At 39.1% G+C, this 18,478-nt stretch overlaps 1 long non-coding RNA gene across 1 annotated transcript; it reads left to right on the forward strand.

Annotated features, from left to right (window-relative positions):
• Nucleotides 1-377: 377 nt before the first annotated feature.
• Nucleotides 378-11,064, forward strand: LOC107200342. The gene is made up of 4 exons (XR_001519599.2): nt 378-1,142; nt 1,282-1,346; nt 4,729-4,807; nt 6,379-11,064. It is a non-coding gene; the product is annotated as an uncharacterized LOC107200342 (long non-coding RNA).
• Nucleotides 11,065-18,478: the final 7,414 nt, after the last annotated feature.

Raw genomic sequence — 18,478 nt, forward strand, 5'->3', positions numbered from 1 at the left:
GGTTCAACAAAGATTTTGCAGAGAGGGTTACTCAGATTTCAGACTGAGGAAAGCAACACAGTTCTGGGACAGCTTCCACAAGAGACCTAACGAGACATTCATCCTGACGCTTTTAAGAAAGAATTTGCTTTCTTTTCTTGCTCCCCTGAACTTCAGAAAGTACAATGTAGAGGTGCTTCATTCTGCTGGTGAGTTCTTGGATCTGTTTAATAAAATTAGTATATTCTCATGCTCTGCACAGGCTGCAGAAATAATTCTGGGTGCCCCACTACCTTCCAGGAGAATGTCCTAATAGGAGCTATATCATCTATTATCAGAGCTCAAATGAAATCTATATCTGTCAAAAATCATTGCTTGCTTGTGGCTGTGCTCCTCGTTCTTCCATCACCTACAAATTGTGGGTACACAGACCCTATAAATATGAGCTGTGAGAAATAATAGTGTTGCAGAGGTACTTTGGATTCCAGAGAAACAGAGGGTCAGGTTTATTCTCATCTGTGAGCAGCTGGCTAACTCAGCTCTCTTTTTAGTGAATCAGTTCACATTGGCCAAATAAAGTCTGACCTCTCACCTTCCTTCTCCTCTTGGCCTTGGCTGAAGTGACATGTGCTCCCTCCTCAATGAATTATCCATGGCTGCAGGACCAGCAGGGCCAGCCTTCCTTCAGACCTTGTAACAAGCTCTTCTAATTTTGGCACTGCTTGCATGGGAAACAACATGGGTTTTGCCAGGAGAATTTTAGAGACTTCCTTGAATGCACTAAGCTGAGTGAGAATTTAAGATTTTGATGGTATAATTGGTGGACACAAACCAGTGAGCCACGAAACCAATGTGAGCCTTGTAGAAGTAAGCAGAAGAGCACCAAAAAAAAGTGACTGTGGGTAAAGTGTTTTGTCATTAAAGCTGTAAAATTAAAACCCAGACAGGTCTAAACTCTCCTTCCCACAATCAACTCTTTTCTTGCTGCCAGCACAGTTAATGGCCCACAGGTTTCATGCCTTGGACAAAACCATGATGTATTCCTCAGCTGCCTTCCTGCCAACCTGCACTGCTCTCAGCCCCTCAGTACTGCAGCTGCTGTGATATTCTCTGTGTCCAAGGATTCCAGCACTCACTGGAGTCAAGGAGGGAAACAGAAAAGGGTGAGAACCTCTTTGAACCTTGCTAAAGCAATGTTAGGGTGCAATTTGTCTTGGGCAACATGAGCATTATAAAATAGCTATGCTTTTTTATCTCAGGCTAATATAAATTAGCAAAATGTCCTTTTGCTTCTCTTCACAGAAGAGCATGTGTGCATGGGTTTGTGGTCTCAGAGGAGCATGTTAACAGACACTTAATGCTCACATGTAAGTACCTATATTTGGAAAACTCATGACCTTTAATGTGGTACTTCTTTTTCTTCTTGCTTTTATCAAGGATCTTTCACGACGCTACAGTTAATTGAACACAAGATTGATTCAATCATGACTTTACTAACAAGAAAAATCATGAAAAGTAGGCCAGAGTTTTCAGTGAGCAGCAAAGACTTTCCTGATTTAGCTTGCCATGCACTATTTTATGGTAAAACTGATTGACATCCTTCTGGTTACTATTTACTTAAATACTAGTTTTTTATCAGAGACTAAACAAAGTATAATCCGTACAGAAACCTGAGCTGCTTATATTAAAGTCAGATGGGATGTAAAATGGAGAGTTTCTGTTATTTTTGGCTCAGTAATATGCAGTTATGGTAATTTCCACCAGCATACTCAATGCCTTGTGCTTTTGTGACAAAACAGAAGAGGCCTTTGCTTGCCTGTTTCTTTTCCATAGTGACAGGATGACTTAAACATGTTAATGCAACCTAGAGACTTTCTGTCTCAGAGATAGCTTTGCTTGCACTTGAGAGATAGAGGAAACGTGTGGAGGGGTTTTTTATGCCAAGTTCTTTATTATGCATAGGGGCACGTAGGTACGTGTACACAGAGGTTGTTATTTCTCCCCAGTGGCCAAGCTCTTCCTCAGCTTAATGGCTAACTCCAAGAAAGAGGTTGCTAAAACCTTGCAGGTTTAGCCAAGTTCAGCTGTTTCTTAATAGAGGCTCAGAAAGTACTGACGAGCTACACAGAGAGCAGGAGGGAGCCAGGGTACTCCTTTGTCCCCTCCTCCATAAAACATTCCTATGAATGTCAGGTATGGGTGAAAGAGAGATAAAATCTTTTACCAGAATCTCCAAAACTCTACTAAGAACAACAATGGTTTAAAAAATAAATAGAAAAGAATTAATTATAAAAATAATTTAAGTAACTTCTTTGTTACATGTATGTGATGAGATCTGCTGAGAAAATGTTATAGGATGAAAGATAAGGGCTTTTTAAAATATATATTTCTATCCTTTACTATTAGCTTTGCAGGGACAGTGAATGAGAAGGAAATAAACTTACTTTTCATGCTGGTGGGGAGGATGTTGGATTTCTTCTACTAACACTACCAATATGTAAAGTAAGAAATGGTATACCATGTTTGCAGGAAGAAAACAGTTCTTGTAACTTCTATTTCCACTTAGCATAGAAAGCGAGACAAAAAAAAATTCTAACAGAATTAAACTTTTTTTCCTTCACCTAAAGGAAACAATATGAAAAGGAGTTGTGTAATCTCTTTTCCAGACATGAGATTCTTACTAGATTTGCCAGAGCTAAGTAACAATATTGTTTCTATTGTCATATGCATCATTAAAGAGAGAATTTAAAATTTGCCTGTAATTCACATTTCCTGAGCCATAATTTTCATTGGCTTGAATCTTATCTATTCATATCTCAGAACCTTCATTCATTTGAGCTGTTGGTACTTGCCAGCACCTACTAATGGTTAACAACATAAACATTGTAGAAAGATATTGTTCTTTCGTTTAAACAATTGATAATCAAAATTGAATATTTAATATTCAATCATCATCAAAAATTAAATTGAATAGAATTCACATTTATTAAGCAACTGACATCTACTTCAGCAGACTATAATTAGCTCATGACAAATAATCAAGTAGTTTACAACATTAATATGCCATTCAGATGAGGGAGCAGTAAGTTCTGTGCTTCCCAAACCAGCTGGTCACCCATGCCGAGATAGAAAATACAAGGTTCAAGACAGACTGCTTGATGTGTCTTAATATTGACTTTCCTTAGGGACTTGAAATATTTTCAAGTTTATGAAAATTATGTGATGGGTAATGCATTGAAAAACTGGCAACAGGCCTTTGAAATGTACCAAACCCTTGCTCTTGAGTAGGGTAATTACATGGACAGGGTGAACCTTTGACTGCATTCCCACTGAACAGTTTGCAGATAATACAAGTACTGCATAATTGCTTTGTGAATTTTAAAGTGCAGTGTCATTGAAGCATACCGTATCTTGCCTTTGTCACTGTGTGGAGTTGAATGTAAACACACAGCAACTTAAAATAAAAAATAGCTAAGTTAGTTCCATTTCCCATCACTAAGCACTGCTCTCTCAGAAAGCCTCCTTTTCACAGGGGATGTTTCTGATCGTGACTCATCAGCTGGCTGAATAAAATCTAAACAGATAAGAGAAAAAAATCTTTTATACAGCTTAATGGCTATGAGAATCCACTAATTCTGCTGCATATTATTGCAAAGTTTGTGTAAGACCTCTGTTATTAGGTTGATTCAGCTCAGAGGGATGTGATATTTTACTTTTATGACTCTGTATAATCCTTTGCCCTGAAGTTGAAATTGCATTGTCCCCTGACTCACAATAAGTGATGAATTACAAGGTAGTGCTGCCAATTTTCCAATACACACAAGATGAGAGATATAAACAATCATTTCCTCATAACAGCAACATGAACTAAACTGGGTTCAACAAAACTGAACTAAAACCTGCAAAACAGCAAAACTCATTTTTCCCACAGACTGATTCAAAACCTTCTTTGTGTCCCATATTTGAAATCTTGATTATAAAAAATGACGTGTTTGTTTCAATAAGCCATCAACCAACCAATCAAGGCAAAGTCTGAATATCATTAATCTGTGAACAAGTTGTCAGTATTATTAGTATTCCACATAGTATGACAATTCAGAGCCATAATTTCTTAAGTCCTCATGTACCTCCTCACTGTGATTTCTTTTCCTAATTGTAGGTTGAACATTCAATATCGTATGTTAAACCAGAAAGATCTCTTTCTTTTGCTCCAAGTTCAGTTTCTGCTAAAAATGCCAAGAAACCTTAGAAATATTTCCCTTTTCCTCATAACCTTAATCCTGCATTGCATTTCAAATACTGCTACAACAGAGCCACCACATGTTTATTGCATGTCTTAGAGCTTTGTTTTAATTAGATTGGCAGTTAGTGGCTTCAGGGTTGAACAACCTTATTTCTTCACCACTCTTGCCTTTCCAGTTTGTAAAAGTAAAAATTCAAATTGCCCTGTGAACTGAGACACATGGAGAAAAGGGCTACCTTGTATGTCATCAGGGGAAGAGCTAGAGATATGTACAAGATATGCAAAAATACATACACGGTAATGCCTGCATGTTTAAACCTTGGGAGAATTCCACCCCACCTTTTTCTCTGCCTTCACTGTATTTTTTTCTGAAGTAGCAAATGTTGTAATTTTCCATTGTGTTTGACCCTGTAGTTTCTCTGTATATGTGAAAGGGGATAACCTTCCTTCATTATTACTCATAGGGACCACCCTATTATCCACAGCTTCTTTTCCTTGCTTAACAGGAATAGAATTCTCCATGAAGAACAGGGTTTCTCATGAAGAGAAGAGGAGGAGAAAAATGTTTCACAAATCACAGTGAAGGTGAGCTTTGAAAGAGAGCTAAAAACCAAGCCCAAAAGTACTAATGGAAGTTGAAGAACAAGACATACCACTGCAGGCAAATAGAAAGTGAAGATTTTTGACTAAGATGCTATAGTTGGTCTGAAAAGAAGACTGCAAAATAACAAACTGAAAGAAGATATTAGAGCAGGGGTGTGAAGTAACTAACCAGGAGAAAGTGGCGACAAAAGCAGTGAGAATTATAGGATTTAGTGAAAAGGGTCTGCTCCTCCTTTTAGAGGAGGTGAAGTGGGAAGGGTTAGAAAAAATATCCCTAGAAACAGGCAATCCAGTAACAAAAACCTAAAAATAGAAAAGCAGATAAAGAAAAGAAGGGAAAGGAGATAATTATTTAAGCCACCTTTCTTTTTAACAGGCCAAGATGATAAAATCTGCCAAAATCCTTGCAAAATGCAACATTGATTCAAATCTGGGAATTTGGGAGTAATGAATTCCCTTTGCACATATAAGAAGTAAGAAACATTGTGCAGAGAAAAGATAAGTAGGCAATTTTGGAAAATACTACCCAGGCAAAAAGCATCATGAGTGTCGTATGTCTTCTGATATGCAGCAGAGATGTGTATGAGCAGCAGGAAATTCATACTCCAGTGCATGGAGGAGGGTCTTATGGTAAATATTTTCTACTAGGTCACTGTGCATGTGATTGTGAAATGTTGCATGCAAAAATAAGAAGGAGATAGATACTGTAGGTGCCAGTGACTTACTGAGGAAATGCTGAAAGGAAATTGGGATTTGAATGTTTGCCTTCTGCACACACAAATTGTCATAGCACCAAGAGCTGTCTGGATCACTTCTTGTAGTGATTCTCATTATCGGGCTAATTTTTGTGAAGCAACAATTTTTGGCTAGGATTTTCATGTTAGGGTGAAAAGGACAGAATAAGGAGCTGGAAGATGCAAGCTGAGAGATGAAAGGAATACTGACAGGATATTTGTGTTTCAGAGGCATCTCCTTCAAGCAAAGTTGTTGTACCTAATCTTGTTTGCAAGCTCTCTGTGGCCTCACTGAGACTTAAGTGCTGTTATTCATGGCAGAGAGGCAATGTAGAAAATTTTCTACCATTCTGGAATTCTGGATGTACAAGACATGTAATGACAGCAAAGCACTGAGAGTAGATGCTACCACTATACCTTATAAGATCTAGTACTGGTAAGGTAAGCAGGACCAAAGCAGGGGCACAAGCATCAGTACATGCAAGTAGCAGCATTTTTGAAGCTGAAGTAGGAGGCAGGATCCTACATAGTTTTGTAGATGTTCTCAAATTTTACCCAGAAAAAGTTTATAAGGTTTGTATTTAATTCCAACACTCATTTAAAAAAAAAAAAAAAGTTTTTTTTCCAGTAAATAAAATATGTAAAATTTTCCAGATAAAAATGATCAAGCTAGCAATACTCTTTTCATTCACATACAGTCACTTTTCTCATCTCAGGTAAGAAGCCAGAGAAAAGAGACTTTCTTTGTAGTCAGCAGTGATATTTGAACTAATTATTACTACCTTTACATGCTTTGTTTTTTCATCCAAACTTCCACAGATACAAGGAAATTTTGCCTAAGAAGGAAAAGAATATATTTCTCAGAAGCTGTGGTCCATAATTGCTTCCATCCATGACTTTAACAGAGCACTACCAACAAACAATGTCATAATCAGCCAGAATCCTCTCTCAATTCCCTGCAAAAACACTACCATGTTTGTTTACATGTTCAGATGGTTTCTGTGTATGTATTATTTTATTGGCAGTTCTGGAAAGGGCACATTCTCTAGTGATGACACTCTTGGATTCTGCCCCAAAAATGCATCAGACTGCACAGGATGTGTTGTTATCTGCTCTGTAACACATAGACAGTAAATTAACTGCTATCAGACAGATGACAGACAGCTAAATTGAATGTTTGCATATAGTTTTCTTTAATTTGCTGTGTTTCTTGATACCTATCTTTTCTGATATTGCTCCCATATCAGATGTGAGTAGATTAAGTCTGTCAGAACAATGGGGAAAATTATTATAGATAGCAAAGCTACAGCCCTCCATCAGTGGCAGACACTTTTCAAACTAATGACTTGTAGTGTGTATTACACATATTCAAGAGCTCTCATTTTATCGTTCTACAAGTGTGTTTTATCCTATTAAAAAACATAGAGAGATTCACAGCTTTCTCAAATATGACAGCAATTTCTCTGAGTCCTCAAGGAGTTGAAAAAAATTGTATCTAAATGTGTGATACTTTTATAAATGCAAAGAATTTTTTAAATTTTTATGACTTTTCAATTCAGTACAATTTGATTCCTTATATAAAATGAATTTCAGTATGAGCCTGAAGCTGAAAAATGTAAAAGTGGAGAGTATAATTTGAGAAAATTATCCTTTCAATCAAAACTAGTAAGTAAGGAAATCTAATAGTCAGAAAAATGCCAAATTCAGTCTGTGAATACTAGATGACACTTTCAATACATATCTCCCAGCTATTAGCTTACAGAAAAAAAATGATATACTTCTGTAATATGCACCAGTCTTTTATATCGAGCTCTGTCTAAGAATTTACAAATTTCACTGAAGTTTCTTATTACTACGTCACCTGTCATGGAAAGTATAATGCTGGTGCAGAATCCCATGACACAAATGCATGTTAATGCATAGAAAATATAGAAAAGTCTCTGTCCTCCTTTTTCAGGAGATGACCATGGTAAGTTTTATAGCATCCTACTGTCTGTTTACATAGAAAAAATAAAATAAAACTCCTGTGAATTGTTACTTCATCATAAATTTGATCTGTTGCAAAGTGCAAATAAACAGAGATGTTATGGAAAATAATTACACTAAGGAGGCCTGTTAGTAGCAGTCATTTCTGGATGTAAAGAACTTTCTTGAATTACCATGTATGATGGTGGTTTGTACTTGATTTACAAAGATGATTTATTTGAAGGGTAGCCAACAATAATTTGTTGTAGAACGTAACAGTGTGGTGAACACGTTTGTACCTTACGCAATGTTGTTATGTTGCCTGAAATATTCTCAAGGATCCCACAGAGTTCTGGAGGAGCCGGTCCTTGTAACAATGAGAGTGGACAAGAAAGCATTGCAGAGACTAAGGCAGGCATTTCACACACCAGAAAGTTGCATTTTTTTCAAAATACTTAAGAGAGCTTTATACAAGGTCTTTTAACATGGTGTATTTTAGATCAAATGTATACAGACTTGCTATTTCCAAGTTGTAATCTGCATCTTTTATTAAAATACTAGTTTTCATGTTTCTGCACCCTCTGTGCCCTTCATGGCCAAGTATGTATATATATATGCCTTATGATAGGTGGGTTTTGACTTTTTTCCTTTCTCCCCTGCCCTCTTCTCATTGACATTTGGACCTCCAATCTGCATTTCTATTGACTTTTACAGGGACAAAAAAAGTTATCTTTCCTTTCATGTCCACTAAATTATGAATTATTCAACCACTCTACTTAAATATATTGTCTATGTTTTTAATTCACAGTACATTAAATGCTTCAGTGACATCAATCTACTTTATTATACTCTCCTCAGATCCACCAGTGAGGCAGATTTCAGCTACACAGATCTGCAACAACCTTGAGTATGCTGTTTCTGTACAGTAACACAAAAGGAGATTATTACAACGTAAATTTTTATAGAAGATGATCAACAATCATACAGAGTAACAATTTAATAAAAAATTATAAGAGAGATTTGTGGTTTGATGTAAAAATCCCTTGAGCCTATCTACTGATCATCATTAGCCTTGACAAATTCATTGGGCTATGTTAGATAACCTCATTAACCAAGCACAGTTTACCTCAAGTCACAGATGCTTTTTCAAGGTTAAAACTGATAATCACTTTTGGTTGTAAGACTGAAGTTGAGAAAAAAAGGTTTTTAATTTCCCTTAGATCAAAAGTGGAAGATTTCTTATGTTTTATAATGTTTTGCTTTGTTCGTCTGGCAGTAAAAAGCTGAAGTTTGGCAAGAAACGTGGGAATTTAAAATTAATAATGTCTCTTCTTCTCAAAACATTTATCTTGATTTTGTAGCCATGCACTTGATAACTCATAAAAACAATAATAATTTCAGTGCCAAAGTACAAATAAGAGAAAACAGCCTGAGGCAGAGGTTTTACAAAGGTAGAGATAATACAGAACTGAAATACGTGAGGGGGGAGAAAAGGATTGTTTTTGTCGTGTGAGGGCACATGAAGGGCAATGATTAAATGCTGGAAGAGAGGGGAAGATGTCAGTCATTCACCAGTATGCAATATAAGTGAACTTGTAAAACCCCAAGATGCTTATGTTACCCTAGGATAGCTCATCTCTCAAGCAAATATTATGAGTAAATTGGCTCTTATCTTCAAAATGTCTTCAGTGGTGGATAGAAGAGTTTATCTCACTCTTCTTCTGTTGATTTTTTGAAATGAAAGAAAAATCATCTGAATGCAATCTCTCATATTTGAATGGATCAATGGGATGGGAAAAGAATCTTACTCATGCAGCTATCTTTGTGATTTCTTTTCATACTCCTTGGAACATATTCATTACATAGACTTAATTGACTGAGTTGTGAAAGTATTCTCATGGATGCACTGCAAGTGTCTCCATGTAAAATTGCTTTCTGCATCTGCGCATTAATTCTCAAGTGTCTTGGGGTAGAAGCTGAAGTCACATCCATGCCATGATAAATGCCCACGAGTTTATGGGTGCTTTATACACCAGTCTGCAAGGGAACTTCACTTTCATACTGAGATAAAGAGGATTTTTGTGCAATGAGGTTTGTTTCCAGTGTGCTGAAGGCTGTTAACAAACATTTGTGTGCAAGAGACATAGGAGTGGCTGCTGCCTTTTTATTCCTGTGTAATGAGTGTTTCATCACTCTGTGTTACAAAAGGTGAAATGTTCATAGTCCTGTCTGGTTCTGGTAAGATAAACAGTTTTCTAAGATATGGGAGGATTTAACCCAAGCTTTAATTCTAGTGCTTTGTATGTTTGTTTACCTGGAGAAGACTGAGTTCAGGACAAATATGGGACAAATTGGGTCAAAAATATCCATGCTAATGGTTAGATGATGTTAGGGAACACCACTGGTAATCTGTGCTGGTAAATATTTAGAGTGGTCCCTGGTATGGGGACCAGCACCAGCTATTCACAGCACAATTAAGGGTTTTGTGTGGACCAGGGTATCAATACCAAAACACAGTTTGGGTGATACAAGCCACTTCTGAAGTGTTAAAACGTTTAAAATACATAGGGGCTGCTGATCTGATTAAACCTATAAATAGATTGATACATGCTGCAGGACACCAGAGGAACGACTTGGCTGAAATATTGCTAAATGCCTTCTGAAAGGCCTACAATTGAGTTAATCTCTCTGGCTGTGAACAAAAAATTCACAGTAAATAAAATCACTTTCTAAAAAAAGTTGTGATCCATTGCTAAGAGGCAAACTATGAAATTTGCCTCTTTTTGAGCATCCACACCAGGACTTAATACTTCTGCATTTAAAGAAAAGGACATTCAGAACACTGCTTTCTTTTGCCTCATATTCCATGGGTTTTTGTGTCAGGCAAGGATCAAGCTTCACACATGATCCCACAAGTAATATAGACCTGGAAATCCAGAAATAAAAGCACATGTAACACTCATTACTGACAGGCTTCACAGTAGAGCTGTAAGGATTCTCATTTAGACCTCACAAAATCTGACTTCTCTTCCTCTCATGTCTCTCCCACCTCATTTGCACACTTAGGCAAGTTTTGCCATCAGGAGTCATACATCCTCAGTGTTATATCCACCCAGTTTATCCACTCATCCCATGTGCTTGTAATCTTAGTAAATTTAGCTTTTGTTATTGGCAGAATTTATGAGCTGGGATAAGTCTACCTTTGTAATACAGACTAGGTGGATATTTCTGTGGCAATATGCCATGAACAGTCTTCTGAGGGAATAAAACCCTAAAAGTCATCCCAGCTATTTTGGAAAAGGTGATTAAGATTTCTTGGAAAAAATCCCTTAAAACTATTGAAACTAATACTAGATTTAGGGTTTGATTTTGTGAAGACATTTAAGTAATGCATTACCAACCTCTGCTTAGATTATGTCCAGTTATGGACTTGGATTTGTCCAATGTAAAGGTGAAGGCTTGGGTTGGGTTTACCTGGTGTCCTGGGGTGACTTTATGATACTGGTATCCCTAATCGTCTGGTTTATGTTATATATTAAGTTCTGCACCTTTAAGACTGGCTTTGAGAGCAAGAGAGGGGGAAGAAGAAGCGCGCAGTTTGTGTTAAAGGAAACATCACTCCCCCACATCCCGGCTCTGGACTGTGGTGTCTGCAGCACGGACAGACTGCGGGACAGAGCTTCTCTCTGGCTTCTAGTTAGTTTTAGCTAGCTGAGGCAGAGGAGTTCCCTGGACCTTTGTTTTTTTCCAATTTTCTTGGATCTGTGCAAGCCTACTCTGGACTGAACACCCAGCCAAACACCGGGAGCTCAGGCCTATGGCCCACCTGGGCCTGGGCCTCGGCACTTTCCAGAGCCAGAGGGACTGATAAGAACCTGAGCGAGCCGAGCTACACCACATGAAAAGGACTTTTCTTCCTAGACTTCCCATCCCATCAAACAGCAAGAGGTTTTATTATTTAATATTATTCAATTTCTGTTAAATAAACAGCTTTTTCCACTTCTCTCTAAGGAATATTTTTTTTTTCCTTTTCCCGGACCAGTTGGTGGGGAGGGGGCATTTCCCTGAGGAAATCCCCATTTGGAGTTTTCCTTCCTAATTTGCCCTAAACTAGGACACCTGGTAAGGTTTTGGTAGGAGAGAGGGAGCTATAGGAATGGCTTCTGTTAGAAGCTGCCAGAATCTCCCACAATGTCCAGCAGAGCAAAAACCAGACAGCTCCAAGATGGGTCCACAGCTGGCCAAGGCCAAGCCTATGGCCAACAGTGGTAGCATCTCTGGGATAACATACATAAGAGGGAGAAGAGGAGGACAAACATAAAATAAATGGCAATTGGAGCTGGGAAGAGGAGAGAGAATATGTAAGACAAACAGCCCTGCATTTACTGAGGTTGAAGAAGGAGAGGGAGGAGGTGCTCCAGGCACCAGAGCTGATTCCCCTGCAGACCATGCTGCAGACCATGGTGAGGCAGCTGTGGCCCTGCAACCCATGGAGGTCCACAGGGGAGCAAAGATCCACCCACAGCCAGAGAAACCCACGCTGGAGGAGAGACCTGAAGGAGGCTGTCACTACATGGGAAGCCTGCACCAGAGCTGGGTCCTTATAGGATGGAGCTGTGGGCCCGTGAAGGAGGGGCCCACAATGGAACAGGTTTGCTGACAGGGCTTGTGACTCTGGGTTGGACCCACACCAGAGCCATCAGCGCCTGAAGGAATGCTACTCATGGGAAGGGCCCACACTGTTGAAGCTGGTAGAGGACTGTCTCCCATGGGAGGGACCCACATTGAAGCAGGGGAAGACTGAGGAGTCCTCATGCTAAGGCTGAAGGAGGAACAGAGACAACATGTGATGCACCTCTGGAGGGGAGGAGGGGGAGAAAACTGCAAACAAAGTTGAGCCTGGGGAGGAGGAGGAGGGAAGAGTTAGGGTTTTTTTCTCATTACCCTACCTGATTTGATTAGTAATAAACTAAATTAATTTCCCCAAGTAGAGTCCCCTTTGCCTGTATGGTAATCGGTAAAAGACTCCCTATCCTTTTCCTGACCCACTATCGAAAGGATATTTTTGTATATAGGATATAATTGTATTTTCTCTCCTTTGTCCAGCTGAGGAGGGAAATTATAGAGTGGCATTGGTTGGCACTGGGCATCCAGCCAGGGTCAACCTGCCACAAAAACCACAAAAGAAACCTGATGGTGCCAGAAACTTGGGGCCTTGAGCAGGGAAATGGGGGATGAAGTTCTTGCAAACAGAAAAGTGACCTGAAACTGAATCTCTCCTATTACAGGAAGGTGCACTGATTTCCTTACAGTTTACAGGATACAGGTGTTTATCTGCTCTGCCTTCAGCCTCCTACATCCAGAGTTTTCTTTAGAACCAAACTGGTAAGTGTGGTCTGAAGAAGATAAATCAGTTTGGATCCTTGAGGTTTATTACTGTTTTTTTTAAAGTACCTTCCCCCTTAACATTACAAAAGTTTCAGTACACTCTTAGTTGTTCAGAAACAACCAGGGAAATGTGCAGGGAAGAACACGGATGGTGATTTAAGAGCATAGTATCACAGAACCATAAAATGGTTAGCGTTGGAAGGGACCTAAAATATCATCTAGATACATTGCCCCTGCCATGGGCAGGGAATCTTCTACTGGGCCAGGTAACTCCCATCCAGCCTGTCTTGAACAATTCCAGGGATGGGGAGTCCACAGCCTCTCTGAGCACTCTGTCCCAGTGCATCATCACACTTATAGTAAAGAGTTTGTTCTGTATATTCAATATTAACTCACCTTCCTTCAGCTTAAGGCCATTCCCCTTTGTCCTACCACTACATGCCCATGTGAAAAGCCCCTCTCCAGCTCTCCTGTCCTGGAGGGGAGGTCTCCTTGAAGCCTTTTCTTCTGTGGGCTGAACAACCCCACCTCTCTCAGTCCATCTTCATAGGATGTTCTTGCCCTGTGATCAACTTAGTGGCCCTCCTCTGAACTTGTTCTAGCAGGTTCTTGTCTTTCTACTGTTGGGAGCCCCAGAGCTTGATGCAGCACTCCAGGTGGGGTCTCACGAGGGCAGAGTAGAGAGAAAGAATCACCTCTCTTGACTTGCTGGTCACAACCTGTCCGATGCAGCTCAGGATACAGTTGGCCTTCCAGGCTGGGAGTGCACATTGTTAAATTGTATTAAGCTTTTTGTCCACAAATATCCCCAAGTCCTGTTCCCCAGGGCAAATCTCAATCCATTCCTGAAGGCTGGGCCTCCCAGCTCTCAGTCTCATTTTCCAAGACTGCAGCAGCCAAGACAGACCTTATCACATTTCCTTTCCCCACAGCTTCCCTCTCTCCTGACAGCTCTGAGTGGAGCAGAACACAAGTAAATTCCTCTACTCTGATCACAGCTCCCCTTCTTTCTCCTGTGCTGTGCACTGTTGCTCCTTGTCATCAACATTTTCCATGTCTGACCATTCAGACCCAGTCCTGGTTGGTGCCCCAAGGCTGGTGACAAGGCACATCCTAGCACACAGATGACAAGAGAAGGCACCTCATAACCATAGGTGGTATGAGGTGGTATGAGTCCACAACTCAGTGGACTGAGTTGTGCCACGTACACCTATGTGTGGACATTTGGCATGCTTGTCTTCAGAAATGAAGGTCCAAACAGCATCCTGAACCTGGGTGCCATCCTGATGTGCTGCCCCACTGGTCTATGCTGTCCCAGTTCCAAGAGAGGAGGGAAACCTCTGCAGGGTAGAGCAGGGATTTGAAATTCATATGATATGGGGAGTATATGTGTCCAGTTAGTCATATATGCACCATCACCCCATAAGAAGGCCTGTCTTCACAAATAGATGTCCTCTCAGGGTAGGAAGAAAAGTCAGCAGGAAGAAAAGTCAACATTCACTTTCCCATTACCCTACTCGATTTGGTGGATCAAGTACCAAAAATGACACCAGGGATGGTGCAGGCTGCAGACACTGTGCTTCCACTTCTTAAATAACAGACCCAGAATGAGCAAGAACAGAAAAAAGTTCCTGCTTCACATTAGAGCTCATACAAGAGGCAGCCATAAGGCCTGATACATGCCTCCAGAATGACAGTGGGAAAGATGGGAAAGACTTTGACTAAATCACCAGTATGGCTTCTTGTCTAGAGAGAGAGGAGTCTTCTCCAGCCCATGAAAAGTGATTCTTTAGTGATTGAAGCAGGTGGTTGTAAAAATCTGAGGGTAAGACAAGCCAGAACAGGAGCTCTTGGAGTTACTGATACCAAAACAACACAACTCTAACATCCTGCACTTGCTGACAAAGTTCATTGTACACTGTGCTGGATTTTGGTGTAAACTGACAATCTCAAGAGGTTTCACCCAAACTCTGAAGGTGGTAGCAGTGGTTAAATAGCATCAAATGAAAATTTTCTCTGACATCCATCTTTAAAATATATCCATCTCAGCAATGATGCAATTTGACAAAGCATGCCAATGTTAATATGTGAGATGGATGGATGGATGGATGGATGGATGGATGGATGGATGGATAGATAGACAGATAGACAGATAGATAGATAGATAGATAGATAGATAGATAGATAGATAGATAGATAGATAGATAGATAGATAGATAGAAAGAATTATGGGATGGATAATATACACATTAAGGAAAGTGAAGAACAATGACTATGAGAACTTTTAATATTAAAGCTAGGATGAATTTTAGTTATGGTAAAGCTGAAGTAAGTTTCTAAGTTTGGATGCTGAATCAATGCCATCTAGTGGTAGTAGGGTCGGGTTTTTAGTGGTTTTTTGTTTTGGTTTTTTTTTTGGCTTAGTTTGATTTGTTTGGGGTTTTTGTAATTATATATTTTTGGTTTTGTTTTATGGTCATGAAGATCACAGCCAGTTTAACATTAGAACAAAGTTCCACCTAATATTTATTGTAACAATCAAGATATGTGCAAATTCAGAAATATTTAAATTTTCATTTGTTCAAATAACTTTATCCATCATAAATGAAGATTCTTTTCTACTGGACCCTGCATTGCATTTTAACTTATCCAACACTCCAGATTTAAGATAAGAGCTTTGCTTCACTATAACCTAAGGAGATGGGAACATCACACTTACCAGCACTCTCAAACTTACGTCAGTTTGTCTAACAGTAGGTATTTCCTCTGATGATAGGCCTTAAAATGAGCAGCATTTCCTTAGTTTTCATTATGAAGATCATGAAGTTCCCAGGTGTTTGTCATCTCACCTGGCTCCTTAGCAATAAATTCTTTCGTGTCAACAAGAACTGACAAGAATTTAACAAGCAGGATTCATTTCAAAGCTTCTTAGATAAACAGACATTCTGAGACTTTCTGCAGTCATATATTGTAAAAAGAGCTACTTTGGTGGTCTGTTGTTTACTTGCAGAATGCTGGCAGAGGTAAAATGCTAGAAACAAATGTGTTTTGTCATTACTCCTTAGAGGTTGACTGTGGTAGTGAGTGTAAATTAGAGTATACACACAGTTGTGAGCATGGTACTTTATAATCATAAGACTGGTGTGCTAAAAGTGTATCTACTGATCATTTCCTAAAGTATATTCCTCATGTCAGGATTTATAGTAAAGTAGACACATTCATAAACGTTTGCTATTCTCTTCAGCAGTACTCAGCTCTCAGGTAATAAATTGTTTCAGTTTGTTCCTAATGTCAGTGCTGATCTACAGTTCATCTGGCAACAGGAACAAAGGAGATGAGGGTTGTACTGAAATGTGAAAAGGTGGTGTGCTGGGTACCAAAATTCTGCAAAGACTCAGACACAGCTAAAGGAAGCAAAAGTGAAGACTCTCTGGGCATGACCTTAAAACAGCCCTGGGAAAATGTCAGTGAGAGGACTCTACTCTGTGTTTATTACATTGTTTGTCCTAACCCTTCTTTTTCCTTTATGAGGTCCATGAGGCTGGTCAAATCTGCCCTTTTACAAAGAGGCAAATCTAGCCTTGTCTTGTAAATGGTACTGATAAATGAGATTGAGTTTTAAGATTTGATTGCTGCTTTAAATTTTTTCACCCTGTGAAAAAGTCCTCTGGGACTATGAAAGGAATCCAACAACACTGGAACTACAGGTCCTAACAACTGCATAACTCTAATGCATTTCTACAAACACAAGTCAATGAATCAGAAGTCCAAGAAATTTTATTTAAGCAAAGAATCTTTACGTATGTAGTAAATGAAAAAACTGCACATATATATGATTATCTGAAATTGATGCAGATACAGATGTAAATAAAGAATTAAGAACTTTGGTGGTCTGTCCTTGTAAGCAGGATAAAATAAGCAACAAATGAAGGAACACACTAGCAGTGATACATTGCTTGAATTTTATTTCCATCAGAGGCAACTGGAACTGCTGTTACCTTTCATGAAAGTTCATTTTTTGATGGGATTTGATACCTGAATTCTATGAAGTGTACAAACCCTTAGAAATTATCAAAAACATCTACATCACTGAGCCTGTAACATCATCTTTGCATATCTTCTCAGTTGCATCAGCTGATCCTTCAAATACTTATAAGCTACTATTATTGTCCAGCATTTTACTTTTTTTAGGCATAAAGTCATGGATATTCTGGCTGAACTGGATGCTTGGAAATTATTTCAGAGTCATCTCTGAGCTTTGGGAGTGAGCCCTTTGAGGTGTGCTTGTGAGAATGTGGTTTGACCACAGTAGCTGGTGGCAGCATGAAAGTACAGTAGTACTTGGTACTCATCTTCTCCTGGATAGTTATACCAGCATTTATTGCTTTACAATAACAGCTTCTGCATTTAAAATCTAGAGAACTCAATAAATTGAAAATACTTTTTCACCAACCTCTTTAAAGCTACATAGGAATTATGCTTGGAATTTAGATTGACCTCAGTGTTGAAGCTGCCTGTTTAAACCCAAGAGTTCCTTTAATGAAAAGCTATGGGTAAGGCGGCTAGAATGGTCCTGACCATCCTCTGCTGTCCCTTCTAACTTGCAGTGACCTCCAATGCCCAACCCTGGACGGACAGGATGGTCCCTCGCTCTACCTGCAGCAAGTATCACGTGTCACAGATGGTCCACTAATGATCAAGAGAATGAAAAGCAGTCACTTGTGGAAATTTTTATCTTGTTAATACAATTCACTAGTCTTGTCACTATCATATTTGCATCACCACTAAGCTACAAGAGTTGAAACTGTGTCCTGGCTTGTGCTCACATCTGACCACATTATATTCTGAAATTATACTGAAAAGGTAGAATCAGACTATGCAGATGTAAATTGGACATTGCTGTTTGTTCTCATCAGCTGTAACACACTATTGTTAAGCCAAGCTTAGTCAATTGTAGGAAGCAGCTCTGGCATTAATGGTCACAAAACAGCCAGGGCTGTGTGGGGCTGTTCTCTATGACTTCATTTTTGTAGGTGGCAGCTGTATAAGAGTTAGGTAACTCAAAAGTGAAAAAAAAAAAAAAAAATCTTGCCCTAACCAAGGTCACATGTAATAACAGAAAACTGAAAGTTTTTGGGCTTTGAAAAAAGTTCCAAAACCTCATGCTGAAATTGTTTTCCATTTTAGCAGAGAAGTGGGGGATGGTGTAAGGCGCACTGCTGTCATTGGTGACGGTTATTATGATCTGCTTGGTTAAATAGCACTGGCCTCTTTTGAATATGTTTGAAGATACATTTAGTTATGAAATCCAATGAAATATCCTTCATGCTTTATTAAGAAGCAAGAACTAGTAGTCACCATTGTGAAGAATTTTTTACTGATGGAAGAAAATGAATGTCAAATAAAAGGATAATGAAATAACACTCTTTCCTCCTGTGAGTGAATATGGTATTAGAGTTTTACTTCTGCAGAGCTTCTGAACACTCCTGGTATATCTTTGTACTTTAGAGAGCTCATGGCATTTCCTCAAAGAGTTACATCATAAGGATATTGTAGGGCTGCAGCT

This window comes from Parus major, chromosome 2 (assembly GCF_001522545.3).
Source record: "Parus major isolate Abel chromosome 2, Parus_major1.1, whole genome shotgun sequence".
NCBI classification, from domain to species: domain Eukaryota; kingdom Metazoa; phylum Chordata; class Aves; order Passeriformes; family Paridae; genus Parus; species Parus major.